The sequence below is a fragment of the Manis javanica genome, chromosome 3 (assembly GCF_040802235.1).
Source record: "Manis javanica isolate MJ-LG chromosome 3, MJ_LKY, whole genome shotgun sequence".
Taxonomy (NCBI): domain Eukaryota; kingdom Metazoa; phylum Chordata; class Mammalia; order Pholidota; family Manidae; genus Manis; species Manis javanica.
In genome coordinates this window covers 73,428,638-73,441,586 of record NC_133158.1, presented here as the reverse complement: position 1 = coordinate 73,441,586, position 12,949 = coordinate 73,428,638, and the positions used below count along the sequence as shown (strand labels likewise).

The 12,949-nt window shown below is 33.9% G+C and overlaps 1 long non-coding RNA gene across 1 annotated transcript in view; it reads right to left on the bottom strand.

Moving 5' to 3' along the window:
* Positions 1–424: 424 nt before the first annotated feature.
* The window catches only part of LOC140848165 (uncharacterized), a 28,475-nt gene continuing 15,950 nt past the window's right edge, over positions 425–12,949 (bottom strand). Inside the window, exon 3 of the long non-coding RNA XR_012128718.1 lies at positions 425–839. This is a non-coding gene — a long non-coding RNA (uncharacterized lncRNA). The remainder of the gene's footprint in view (positions 840–12,949) is intronic.

Below are 12,949 nucleotides of genomic sequence, written 5' to 3'. Positions count from 1 at the left end.
ATCTAAGCTAGTATTTCATTTTGAGAGACACTATTCATCACCTCAGGCGAAGAGTTAGATGGATGCCTCTGCCAAATGTCACTGATTCAATTTATATTCCAACAGAGGTTTTATTCAGTCATTATTTTGAATTTGTTTTTAAAGCTATACTTTTACTTGCAAGCTATCTACACTTTTTTGTTTGTTTATTTTTATTTTTTATTTTTTTTTACCAAAGGATCAACGTAGTAGATATTTCAGTTTTAAAGTCTTATTTAAGACTAAATATAGAAACTTGATTTGGAAGGCTGAAATAAAATATCCATAAAAAGCTTTCTTTATAGAATCCAAACCCTCAAATTCTCACTTCAATTTGCAACAGAGAAGTTAATGAGCAAGAATATTTAAGTGATTTTAATTATGTTCTAAAAAATACTGTGATACTAAAAAGAAAAAAAAGTAATTGCTGTTCCTATTATACATTACATGGCCAAAGGGGCACCTCCCCTAACTAACTAGAGGAAGTTAGCTGTTGGTTTCAAAATCACTCTTTCCAGAGAAGTAGGATGTGTGACTCAGATTTCCACACACCAAGGTTGTCCTTGAGAGAAGACTTTAGATGTAGAAGAGGTTATGTTAAATTCTTTATACCACTTATTTCCTTCAGGCAAACCACATGTCAGAGAACCCTCAGTCTGAAAATGACACATTACATGTGTTTCTTTCTCTTCTTTTTTAAAAGGTCTTTACATGTTTCAGTTTTGATGTGTGCTCCTGATTATCTTTCTCCAAATAAATGTACTTATCAGAATGAAAAAGTCAGTCCAATCCACAGTTGAGACATCTTCTAGATCCATCTCCTGGAGAGATGAGATAAAATGTGATCTTAAATTAAACATATACAAATTGGCATATAGATTTCCACACTTTCCAAATGTCAAATGAGACAAATGAGAAAGAAAAATAAGAGGACAAGAACTAGCATTATTTGGGAAGCCAGTGTACCCCTCACACTATGGTAGGTATTTTGGACACAGTAGTAAATTTAGTCCTATTCCATTTTATTGTTGAGGCATCTGAAGTGTGGAGAAATGAAAATAACTTCTTTCAAATTATGCATGCAATATAAACACTCACCAGGATTAAAATAAAATCAAAATTAAAATAAAAACTCAGGATTTGTAATGTGTCCATGATACCACTCTTAGGAATTTAGGCATAGTGTTGAATGCTTAATACTAAGAAACCAACTAATGAAAAGGAGCCCCTTCCCCACCCTATACTTCTAGAAAACTGAAATTAAAAAAACACTAATTTCTAAAAAATACTTTCAAAGTTAATGTCCCAATAGTGGTTTGGCATCCATAAAATATATTTACTAGGAAAGTATGTCATTAACCTTTGATATATGAAATTCCTGAAGAATTTCACACATATTTAGGGTCAGATGTTAAGCATTTTGTTTCAGATATAAGATAGATGCTTGGACATTAGTTTGGTTGACCCTGAGTTTAGGTATTTTATTACCCCAAGAGCCTCTTGGATTATAGCCCATTGGGCATTATGCCATGTTTCATAATTGTGTTTTTTTTAATAAGAACCACTGTTTCCTATTAGACAGGAAGTGATAGATTACTGTAATCCATGCAGTAGTTGCCTGTCAGTGTGACATTTTTCATTAACATTTACTGCAATGCTCAAGATTTAGGTATGCTCTAATTGTGGGACTTCTTTTTAATGTTTCATATACACAGGAATTGAGCCTTTTGATTTATTAATTCATTCAATTAATATTTACTTTATTGAGTGTTTTAATTGAGAGCTAGAATTATACAAGGCACTAAAGATATAATGGTGAATAAACACAGTCTAGTGGGGGAGATATTAATCATATAATCAGCAGTAACTATGAAATTCCAATTGTGTTAAGTGTTAAGGTATATAGTGCTCTGAGACAGAGTGGTAGGGAAAGTAACCTACAAGAGATTGGGAAAGGCTTCCCTAGGGGAGTGACAATCTGGTAACTGACGGCTGAAGAGGAGTAAGTTAAAGAATGAGGGGAGGAAAGGGTTTCATGCTTTGAATCCTGGTCAGGGTTTGAAGTGGGGAGGGAACAAGCCAAACAGCACACTGGGTTGTGGCTGAGTAAGCAAGGGTAAGCAGTCGCAGGCGGTGGGAAGTCCAGGTAATTATGAGAGGTTGGGTGGGAGATGAAAGACCTGGAAGAGGAGGAGATTCAGGAAGGAGTGACACAATAAGATTTGTGTTGAACATGATTGCATAGATCTCCTTAGATGTTGTGAGGAAATGGATAAGAGGAGATCAGAATGGATGTAATGAGACAACTTACAAGCAGTTTGCACCAGGCCAGTCTAGGAATCTCATTAGCCTGCCAAGGATGGCAGTGAGGATGAAGGAACAGGTAGAACAGATTGGAGAGATGTGTCTTAGATTATCTATGAAAAGACATTGGTGATGAGTTCAACGGGGAAGGATGGGAGGTGAAGAAGTAGACTTTACTTAAGATGACTCAGGTTTCTCACATTGTGCTCCTCATTTAGTCAAAATGGACTAAACTGAGATGAAAGTAAAGGAAGATGCTGAGTCTAGTTTCATATATACTGAGATTGAGATACCTTAGTGATATCTTAATAATGATGTCCATATACTTTTGACAACAGTCCATGTTCCTTGAGTCTCAAGTAAGGTTTGTGTAAGCTGTTTCCTATAATTGAATTTTTATTTTATAAAATAAGTATATAGTCCTAAGTAATTTAGCAAAATAGATACATCTTCAGTTTGGGTGGCTTAGAACTTAAACTTTTCAGATGAAGGCACTGCTTCTTAAATGCTTCCCAAAAAACAATTTATTTAAGAAAATGAGTAAGTTGTATTATTAAGAAATATAGATTGCGGATGACAGATATAATGCAACCTGATGAGAACTTGCAAAGCAATGATTCTGGCACATTAGGAAACAAACTACAAATTCCCTTAAATAAGGATGTCTCTTGTGATGAGGGGCACTTACCTCAAATTCACTTATCTGTTTCCTTTACATATTCCTCTTCCATGTACCATTTATGGAAAAACAACAAAAGGGCAATACAATTCTTTAGCATTTTTACTCCTGTAGGTTTTGCTTCCTTTCATTAAGTAAAGAGAACTATTCAAAGCAGAATAAACGTTGTCATTATGAATTCTGTTAATTGAGCAGTCACTTGCCACTGGGTACAGTGGAGGCAGAGGTAATCATCTTGCCTTCTTTTAACCTGAATAGTTAAAAGAAACTTCATCTTTCCTAAGTCTTAGCATTTGTATGCATCTGCCTTCCCTGGGTTTAAGGCTCATAGATGGCACTTCATCCCTCTGTGTCTGGAGGTGTATCAGTGAACTATCTTGGTCCTCCTACTTATAAAGCATGGTAGACAAATCCAGAAATAAGAATAATAATTTAGCTGAAAATAATACCTGTGGGAAATCTAAAGTAGTCACAAACCACTGTACAAAATAAAATTATTGCATATTTGTTTAGACTAATCAGGGGTTTCTAAATGCATTTAGGCAATCCTTCAGATAGTACAAGTTATTCTACTTTGTAGAAGGAAAGCAAAAGTTTAATAATGGGAAAATTTAGGTCACAAGCAGAAAGATGAGACAGAAATTACTACTCATCTAAAGTTGAGCGAATAGGAAAAATAGGCTTTTGTGTTCAGGAGAAAAGTTTGAAGGGTAGTGGAGACAAAATTTGAGTTTTGAAGACTTCCTGTTAGATGTCATGTTTGAATTTCCTTGAAATCTGCAAACATAGTCAAATCTATATTTCTTTATAAAATAGCCAAATGTATCCAGATTTTAAAATATTAATAATGTAATATATGCAAGCAATACTTCCAGCCACAAAATAATATGGTCAATAGGACAAGAGAAGAAAATACTATAGAATTGAGATATCATAGATGATGGGTTTTTTACTTTTAAAAAAAAGTAAATGACTGTTAAGGGCCGCATTCCCAGAAGTCATGGTTTGATTAGAGATGAGATCTAGGAATCAGTATTTTTTTAAAGCTCCCAGATGATTCTAAAGCATAGGCTAGCTAAAGAATTACCTATGTCAGAGATAATTACACTAGCTATAAACAATGCATAAAATGAATCAGATATGCCCTGTATGGCCATCAGTCTACTGCTAACGCTTCCTGGATATGGTGGGGCTATACAGATTCTCTATTTTGATGAAAATTGTATGGATTTGATAAAAAGAAATTTTGTTTTTAATTTCTAATAACCTTAAAAGAACAAAGACATTGACATTAGTATTATTCCTATTTTAGAGAAAATAGGCAGAGGATAGGGGATAAAGATAAGGCAAAAGAGTCTAATTTCCAGGGTCATACACCTTGAAAATGGTCGGTTTGTAAGTGGAACCTAATCTCCCTGATGCTGATAGCTGGGCCTGCAGGCTTTCCTGGGAGGTGATACTGTCTGCTCCTTGTGTGTGTGTCTTGGAACACTTTTTCTCAAAATGACAGCAGTCTTCCAGAGAAAAAAGACATTAAAATCAAGAGAAAAATGAAGAATGGGATGAGTGTTGATACTAATATATTTGTATAGTGTTTCACATATTAAAAGCAATTTTTCTTTTTAATTTTCAGGGGAGAAAGGGCAACCGCAATTTTCTTCAATAAACCCAAGGAATAGTCCTCAGAAAAAGAAGAGCATGTTTATGTGAAATTTTACAAAGAGCTGGATTTAGAGGCCTCTTCTATGTGGGTTCTCCTTTTCAACATCTAAACTCATCAACTTCAACAGAAAGGCACATAAAATACCTGATATTCCTACATATGGGCTACAATCTAGACTTGAACCTTGGTATCAGAAGAATTCAGTTGCTTTCTGACTTATGATTTGAATCCTGTTCATTAAAATGGCACCTCAAATCCTTTATAAACAGGTTAAAAGACTGAAACTAATTAGTTCATAACCTAAATGCTTATATATTGTGTCATGATTAGTTATTACATTATAGCACCTAGCATGATGCCATATCTATGCAGGCATTTCATAAATGTTACTTGATTGATGATTTTTTATGATTAAAAAACTTAGTACAAAAAGGTGGCTTTGATTACTCAAAATTTGGGGAAATTAAGATTTTGCAAATAAAAGGCTTATCTTCTTACATTCTTTACATGGTTTAACTTTCATAGAACATGTTTCATTTTCCTTTTTAACCTTTTAAAACTATGCAGAATCTAAAGATAGGCTAAAATTAAAGTCATATTCAATTCTGAATTGAAGAAGCATAAAATCACAATTATTGTAACTCACTGAGAGCATAGTGTGTGATAGTGTATAATCCATCTAATTACTCTTAAAGTCCACAGCTGCTCATGAGGTAAGTACTACTATCATTTATTCATTTTCAATGAGGAAACGGAAGCTTGAGGGCAGGTCAAAGGTCACCCATTTAGTTACATGGCAGAGCTAAAAATTCAACTCAAGGCTAATCTGAATTTACAGTCCCAGCGGGTTCTGAAATTAGGGGAGTTACCTTTAAACACACCATCCCAGGAAATTTCTGATATTCTTTCTAAGCTAACTGCCTGTAGCTTTTATAGTCTACTTAGAAACAGATGTGAATACACAGTGTTTCTTATATCTGTTCTTTGGTTGATTAGAGATTTCAGTAGTTGTTATCTGCTTATACAGAGGGCGGAGAGACAATTACAAGGATGGTTTGAAATAAGGCCAGGTTTTTCCTACCCACTGATCATACAAAATCCAAATCCTTAATGTGCATAATGGAGCCATTAATTCACTCTACTTTATAATTTCTCCTAAAATGCACACAAACTATTAGCTCATTCAAAATGGCTTGGGATACAAATAGCAATTGATGTTTAAATCTTACAACCAACCCAGACAGCTATCTGTGTAAGAGGCTATACTGCCTTATTATTGCCTTATTTTGATTATATCAGCAAGTGGGAATCAATAGGTCAGACAAGACCTGTAGATTAGTGTTTATTTGTACACATGTTTTCTAGCTGAAAGTGGTAATGTTGTGATTATTAGAAACAATAGTGTCATTATGCAAGTGACAGTAGTATCTAAAATATTTTGAATGCTGAGTACTGAGCACCAGTTTACATGCTCCGCATGGATTGTCTCACAACAATCCTATGGGGAGGGACAGTTAATGATCCCATTTTACAGATGAGGTAACTTGCCCTACAGGGCACAGGTAGCAACAGGCATCCTTACTCCAGAGCTTTCTCTAAACCTCTAAATGATCTTGGCATGAAACTTGGTTATTCTTGGAAGTCAAAGGGAATTACTACATTATAAGCAATATAATTTATTTTAGAACCAGAAGTTCCTGGATTCTATTTCACATGCCACCATTTATCAGTTGGGGTGTAGGGTGAGTTAATCACTTCATTTGTTAACTGAAGATAATAGTAATACCTACCTCAGGGCTTGGTGAGAGGTGTAACAAACTAATCAGCCTAAAGCACTTTAGCATAGTAACCAGAAAATAGCAAGCATTTATTATTACTACCATCATTAAATTTATCTGACTTTGGGTTTCCTGAGTGGATTCAGGCACTGAAAATACACAACAAATGCATTAGGTATGCTTGCTTTAACTCTTGACTTAGCAGCTCAGCATTATTCAACAATTTTGTACAATTTGGTATTTGAAGAGGTCCCTTCCCATAAGGATAATTGATCACACCAATCATCAGCCTACTTGTGAGCTGTCACAGAATTAGAAAACCCACATTTCACATGAGGAAACAGGCAGGCAAGTGAAAACTCTTTCCCTAGGACACACTTGAATTCAGTAAGGGCTGAGGATTATCATTGAGGCATATTACTTAACCAGAGGAACCACTTGTCTTTTCTGAAAGTTCCTGACAACTAAGGACTCAAGGAGGCAAACACTCAGTGACTCCACAAAGAAAGAAAATAGAAAATACATCTGAGAAAGAAAATATGGTCAGTTTTAGAGACTGACACATTCTTGCTTGATGCTGGATATTTTCCAACACATTAAAGTTCTCCAGACTGGACTTGCACAGATGTGTTAGCAAACTGTATCTTGGATGAGGCATCATGTAAACCATGCTCAGTGGAGAGAAGAAAAATAGCAAGATCACTGTAACTGGCTGTGTTTCATTAATCCACAGGATCTAAGTAAAAACAAAATTTTTCTTGGTTTGTGTGATAATCTAACAAGTCAATTTTAGAAGAGGATATTTTTTCATTGACTTATTTTTTACAAAATACATTGTGATATGTAGGTTGACAGCTACATTTACATAAAAATAAATCCATATATGTGTTTCTGTGGTATAGAGGCCTCATTGCAAGATGTTTTTTTTAGTTACTGAATGCATCCATCACGTTGGGTCTGGCTTCTCCTTTCTCCCTCATGTCTGCCCTCACCCAGAACACTAAAAACACTTGTTTGCATGACTTCATTGGGAACTAAAATAGAATAATAGCAGCTTCATGACTTAAATGAAATTGGTGAAGTGGGAAATTTTTTTTTAATGTAATTCAAAGACACACACACACACACACATACACATTCTTTGATTTATTTTGGATGTAGCTAGAAAGTAGGTCATCAAATATATAAACTTGATAGTTTCATTTTACCTAAAAATAAGAAAAGAAAAAAGACTAAAAGCTATTTGCAATAATCAACACACTCACAGAGGATAGGACCTGGGGTTAGATAGTATACTCATGTTTGGATGGGATTTCAAATATGTTTTCTAATTTAACTCTAAGCTTTCTTGATCTTTAAGGTAGAGTGTTCTTTCCAAAGGGCATGGAGTAAGAGGAACTCTTAGTAAAGATATTCCAGTAAAATTGTAAATGAAAATGCTTTGGACTGAATGTTTGTGTCCCTCCAAAATCCATATGCTGACACTGTAACCCCCAAAGTAATAGTATTTGGAGGTTAGGCCTTTGGAAGATAATTAGGGTTAGATTAAGTCATGTGGGTGAGGTCCTCAATATGGGATTAGTGCCATTATAGAAAGTAAGAGATAGGAAATCTCTCTTTTTCCTCATGTGCGTGTGAGGTCATAATGAGAAGATGGTCTGCAAACTAAAAAGAGAACAACACCAGACAACAAATCTGTCAGCTTCTTAATCTTGGACTTTTCAACCCCTGGAACTGTGATAAATAAATGTTTGTTAAATCATTCAGTCCAAGATAATTTGTTATAACAGCTTGAACAGATTAAGACAGGAAGCAAGACTTGTTTTAGGCAACATAATAACTAAGATAAAGTTCATCTTTTCTGGGTGCTCATCTACCTCTGTCAGGACAGTTTCAGTCTTCTGATACTTCCTCTGCCTTCCTACCTTTACTAATTCATGTCAAAATACTAAATGAGCCATAAAATGTTAGGGATGATAAACTTAAGGGTTTTGCCTTTCAAAGGAGATTTCTTCAAATTCAGAAAAATCAAGATTTTTGGGAGGGAACCACTAAAAAATGAAACTATATAGCTCAGCTTAGTATATATATATATATGTTTTAAATCCCAGTTTTGACACTTTCAAGTTTTATGGCCATGGGCAAATAACTTGAACCTCTTTTGAGCTTAGTTTCACAGTCTGAAAAAAAAGGGCAGGTGGGATAACAATAGTAGTTATTTAACACTGAAAATTAAGTGAGAATACCAGAAGTACCTAGCATAATGTCTAGCTCAAAACAAGGTCAACAGATAGTAAGGCTGATGTTTTGCAGAAGGTATCTGACCCCTTTAGATAATAATATATATGACCAGAAACACAATTTGCTGGTGGAACAGCTCACCATACTAGTCACAGATTATCAGAACTTGATGGAACCTTAGATATCAGCCACTTCAAGTTAATTTGGAAAAGGGACACAGAGTTAGGACCCAATTTATCTGGTCATATAGGAGGTAAGAGACAGTTCTCAACAAGACTTCTTATTGCAGTTCTAGTTCTGTTCACTGATAATTTTTTTCCCCATATTACCATATACTTTAGTGTTGCCCTGAAACATCTTTATTCATCTTTAATGTAGATTTGTGTTTAGCTCAGTAAGCATATAATCTTCAATTTCAGTGGTAGTAATTTTAAGTCATACTTTTAAAAATTCACATTTCCATCCCTGTTCTGGGCAAGATTTTTTTTTTATTAAAGTATCATTGATATATAGTCTTATGGTTTCACACGAATAACATTGTGGTTTATTACCAAGTCTTCACTACCTCCATTGCAGTCACTGTCCATCAGCATAGCAAGATTCTATAGAGTAATTACTTGGCTTCTCCATGTTTTATTGCTTTCCCTGTGACCTACCTATATTGCGATTGTGAATTATAGTAATCCTTAGTCCCCTGTCCTCTCTCTCCCCACCCACCCTCCCCAACCCCTTCCCTTTGGTAACCACTAGTCCCTTCTTGGAGTCTGTGAGCCTACTGCTATTTTTTTCCTTCAGTTTTGCTTTGTTTTTACTCACTGATAATTCTTTACATTTCACTGAGAATTTCTGAGTCTGTAGGGAGCTGAAGGTGAGGACTTTCAATATGAAGTAAAGTAGGCATGATCATTGAATATGTGTATTTTGCATAAGATTTAATGTTCAGACTCAAATTTGCCATTTTACCTAATCATTTACAAATGATCAAACTATATAATCATTTGTTTATATAGTGTTCACTGAGCAATATTTTGTTTAATATCAAAATGTTATCTTTCATGGTAAACAAAATAACTTTATGAAGTGTTTCCCTGCCTTTTCTAAGTCTCAAATCTGTTGAAGTACTATGATGAGGTCCAATTCTACACATACACACACACACACACAAACACAAATATAAATATTCCAATACTAAAAAGCATGTGAACTTGTAAGTTGCTACTTACATACAGTAAAGAGACTAATATACATTTTTGTGTTTATTGTTTTTAAACATTCTGATTTACATTCTGAAGTCCAAATGAAAGACATCTATTGAGTGAATCCAACCTTTAGACAAGGGGGTTCACAAACTTTTCCTATAAAGGAACAGATATAAATATTTTAGGCTTTGCAATCCAAGAGGCAAAATCAAGGATATTATTTAGTTAGTTCATAATAAGGAAGAAAATGAATTTTTACAACTTTATTGGTAAATTTTACATATTATAATAATAATAAGGGGATAATCTTTCTGTAACATATGTCTGTTATTGAGATAAATAATTATTTTATGAGGGGATAATATTCTGTGTAACTGGGGTTCAAATTAGTGTTATCATCAATCTGATTGCAAACATTCATTTTTAACAATCACTTTCAGCTAACAGGCCCCTAAAAAAAATAGCCTAGAGAAGAATGATACAGCAATAAAACAAAGTTAGTCCACTAAGGGAAATGAATATTATATAGAAGGTGAATGATTGACCCTTGAGGGGAAAAAAAAAAAACCTGGAAAAAAAAAAGGAAAATGAAAAAAGAGTAGAGAGCAAAGTCACAGAAAGAACATATAATGAGGTAGCTTCAATAAGAGATTTCATATGAGAAGTTCACGAACTAAATTGTGCTAGGTCACAGATTAAAATATAATTTCTGAATCTTGCCTTCTATTATAAATTCTTTTACTTTTAGAATATACATATATATATATATATGATCATATTCAAATCTATCCCTTCAATCCAGGACTAAAAAGACTGCTAAACTAAATAATATAATAAAGTTGCTGGAAGTTCAGAGTCAAACTGGACAAAAGCATGTCATCTGAGTTTAATATTTGGGAAAAGAGTGGATTATAAGAAAATATTAGTTTCTGAATTTGAGTGCAGAAGTATGGAAGCTTGTGCATGATGGGGATAAAAATATGCCACTCTAAAATATTTCACTTTGTTATATGAGTTATTTTGAGCTGAAGACAACTGAAGAAAAAAAGAAACCCAAAAAGAGCTCTCTGTCCTCCCCATATCTGCCTAAAAGTAGGGCATAAATTCCCCTTGTATAGGGATCATTTCCCCTACTCCTATACCAGATAAAGGACGATCCTTATAACCAGAGAAGAAAATGATATTAATATAGGTCTGCATAAACAAACTTTACTAATACTTACTACCATTAGTTTCCCCTATTTACCTTACCACAACTTACTGTCTCTAGAAACCCCAAAACCTTTTTCTTTTGTCCAGTCACATCTCCACAATTTATTGTCCCTTGTTAAAATGATGTATAAGACCTCAAATCTAACTGCTTCTTTCATGGCTTTCCTGTAAAACCTCTGTGTACATAAAATTAAAAGTAAAATTTGTTTTTCTTTTCTCCTGTAAAACTGCCTTTTGTGAGTATAATTTTCAATTTCCAGTCAAAGAATCTAAAAGGGTAAAGGAAAAACTTTCCTTCCCTACATATGCTTGTAAGTAGTATACAAAATATAGCAGAATAAAAAATAATACTTATGAAAAACCTCTTTCACTATTAGAATGTGAGGTCTGAGAACAGCAGCAAGTGCTGCAGAATGAAGGCCAAATCTTTAAGAGATGACCACAAAACATCTTGATTTTGTCAAACATTAAAACTTCTAGTCTCTTAGTTGTTTGCACTTTTCTTTCCTAGCTTGATTTTCCATCTATTGTTTCTTGTTAATCTGAATAACTAAACCTTTTTGTGTCTTCCAACACTAAAATTTTAAGTAAATTATTTCCAACCAAAGTCTCATTAAGATAGTGTGACTCCCAAACATACACACACCATGCTTTTCATTTTTTAAAAACATGTTGTGATGTAGTGAATAAGACTTGGATCTTTTTCCAGGTAAAGTTGGTTGTAAATCTTGGGTACATCAGTAGTCTGTTGAATGTCCTTTAACAAGTTTTTCAATCTTTTTCTAATTTAGAAAGGAAAAAAGATCTAATGTAAAGTCCTAACTTCTAGGCTATTGTAATCAAATGAGATTGTATGTTACATATGACAAAATCAAATTTATTAGGCAATTTCAAAGATGAGATTCTAACTTTTCATCTTCTAAAATGCAGTGTGATTTTATGTAAACTACATTATTAAAAAAGTGCATTCAAAAATTAAATATTAAAAATTAGAGTTATCATGACAGAGGACTATAGCAGTCATTTACCTAAGAATATTCTAAGTATTAATTTGTTTTTCCATTAAATTTGCTTTATAGGAAGTGCCAACAAATCCAAAAGCCTCTGTGTCAATCAGGCTATTCCTTCCTGAATAGAAAATTGATGATCTTGAGTGGCATTAAATAAGTCCTATGTTAAAAGGAAAAATCACAGGTATAATTTGTTTCTAATTCTGCCATATAACTAATTACACAGAATAACAATGTATTTATAAGAAATAGGAACAAAGTTGGAGGAATCACACTTCCTGACAACAAATTTATTACAAAGCTATAGTAATCAAAACAGAATACATTTGGCATAAACACAGATACATATATCAATGGGACAGAATAGAGGGCTTAGAAATAAACCCATGCATACATAGTCAACACATTTATGACAAAGGAGCCAAGAACACTCTCTCCAGTGAATGGCATTGGAAAACTGGACAGCCACAAGCAAAAGAATAAAATGAAACCCCTATCTTACACCACACACAAATTTAACTCAAAATGGACTAAAGACTTGAATAAGACTGAAACTATAAAAGTCCTTAAAGAAAACAGGGGTAAGCTCCCTAACATTGGTTTTGGCAATGACTTTTATTTGTTTATTTTTTGATTTGACAACAGAAACAAAGGCAATACAAGTAAAAATAAACATGTGGGACTACATTAAACTACAAAGCTTCTGTACAGAAAGAAAATTATCACCAAAATGGAAACGCAACCTACAAAATGGGAGAAAATGTTTGCACATCATATGCCTGATAGGGATTAATATCCAAAATATATTTACAACTCATACAACTCAATAGCCAAAAAAACTCAAA